This window comes from Echinops telfairi, unplaced genomic scaffold (assembly GCF_000313985.2).
Source record: "Echinops telfairi isolate 266 unplaced genomic scaffold, ASM31398v2 ScPeMD7_37;HRSCAF=141, whole genome shotgun sequence".
NCBI classification, from domain to species: domain Eukaryota; kingdom Metazoa; phylum Chordata; class Mammalia; order Afrosoricida; family Tenrecidae; genus Echinops; species Echinops telfairi.
In genome coordinates, this window is record NW_022103935.1 from 1,538,529 (window position 1) to 1,540,491 (window position 1,963).

Below are 1,963 nucleotides of genomic sequence, written 5' to 3' on the forward strand. Positions count from 1 at the left end.
TGTGGTGTGGTGTGGTGTGTGTGTGTAGTGTGGTACAGCTACAAGACAAGGGCTGGGGACAAGGGCAGGGGCAGGAGCTGAGTGGAGGGCAGCTAGAAGGGTGGGGCTGAGGGGTTCCCTGGGAGCATGGTGTCTTGGGCCAAACCCCACCCCTACACACACAAGGCCCACCAGCACCTATACCCTCTGGGGGCTCTCGGGCTACCAGCCAGAGTTTGGCCTGTGGCCTGAGGTCCCTCCCCTGCTCCCCGCTGCATGTGTGGCAGATTGGGGACAGTGCTGGGCCTAGTTGAGGAGCAGTGGGCTGGTTGGCACAGAGGGCCAGAGGCTCAGGTCCCGGGCAACGCTTGGTGCCCGGGTCTCGTCCTTGTGCTGTCAGGGCTGTGGGACCTCGGTGGACTTGGGGAGTGTGGCCAGCAGGGGGCGCAGTCCGAGCCGCTGCAGACCTGAGCAGCCGGGAAGCTCAGCTCTGAAGTGGCCTTTCTGTCTCCCATGGGCCTGCCCACCAGGTGGCACCCCCTCCAGAGCCAGGCTCCTGCCCAGGCCAGGGCTGGGCCTGCTCTGCCTTGATGGGCTTTCTCGCTAGGGGAGGGCTGTCGTGGAGTGTCTGTAGCGGTGAAACCCAGACTCAGCGGGAACGAGGCTTTTTGATGCTGTCGAGAAGAACCCAGATGCCAGTGAGCTGGACCGGGACCCAGGCTCAGGGCAGGACCCAGGCTCGGTATGAGACCTAGGCTCAGGATGGGACCCAGGCTCAGGGCAGGACCCAGGGCAGGGTAGATCCATGTCAGTAAGAGGCCCAGGGTCAAAAGGGGCTCAGGGCACAGCAGCACAGAGTGGCCATTACCATCAGGCCCTGACGGCTCACCCCCACCCCATCATCTTTACCAACCCTGACACCAAGCCTCCATCCCTACCAACCACTCTGCTCTGCCGGGCTCCATAGCCCACTGGCCATGGCCTCTCAGGATCACAGCCCAGACCTGCCCATGATGTTGGGGTGTGTTAGGGAGCCAGCAGGTGACGGTTCAGGATCAGGAAGGACTCAGGATACAGCTAGCCCGTCTTCCCAGCTGAGCGCAGGCAGGCCGCACTTGGCCTTTCCATCTGCAAAGCGCTTCAGCTCAGCCAGCGGGGCCCAGGCCCTGCTCTTGACCAGTAAGCCTTGGCCTAAAGGCTGCCAGCTGTCTCGCTCGCAGGGTGTGTACACCTGCTGGAAGCCCCCCCACGCTGTCTGAGGCCAGTCTCCCTCGTCTTGTCCCTGGGGCCCATCTCTGTGTGACAGCGCTCTCGCTGTCCCTTGCTTCCAGGAGGGTCTCACCACACAGAACCCAGACCTGAAGGACCTCCATGGATGGTAAGTAGGTCCCTGTCTCCCCTCTGAGCAGTTCGTTTCCAGCCCAGTGAGAGGGCAGAACTGACCAATCCTGGTCAAGGCTCTATTCACCTTATTTGCATGGTACCACCCCCAGAAGGCCATGCACTGTATTTGCATAGCTTGTGAACTGTCCCATCCCCTTGGTGGATCACCAGTGCCTTATTTGCATGGTCCCACCCCAGGGTGCTCCTGAGAAGCCCGATGGTGAGGCTTTGTGCCGTGATATTCCACATCAGCAGGAGGGACTGGTCCGGAATGGGGCATCATGCTTGATAAAGTAGGGGGGGCAGCGACCGAGAGGAGCCCTGTGGGGGGACAGACTGACATGGTGGCTGCCCCAACAGGCTCACACATGACCAGGGTGTGAGGACGACCGGGCAGTGAGTTGGAGACAGTTTCTCCGGGCCTCACTGCTGAATCTCTTGGTGGGAGCCAGAAGGCCATGCCCACAAAGGTCAAGTAAAAACAAGTCCCCAAAATTTAAAAGAAGGGGAAAAAGGAAAAGAAACCCCGAACAGATAGGCTGCAAAAAAACCCGAAAATGCAAAGCTGATTCCGGGAACCCAAGAGGAAAGCGAATTTTGG

General features: G+C 60.2%; 1 long non-coding RNA gene across 1 annotated transcript in view; it reads left to right on the forward strand.

Annotated features, from left to right (window-relative positions):
• The window catches only part of LOC123521693, a 4,606-nt gene extending 2,649 nt beyond the window's left edge, over positions 1–1,957 (forward strand). Inside the window, exons 2-3 of the long non-coding RNA XR_006680074.1 lie at positions 1,311–1,357; positions 1,723–1,957. This is a non-coding gene — a long non-coding RNA (uncharacterized LOC123521693). The remainder of the gene's footprint in view (positions 1–1,310; positions 1,358–1,722) is intronic.
• The last annotated feature ends 6 nt before the right edge of the window (positions 1,958–1,963 follow it).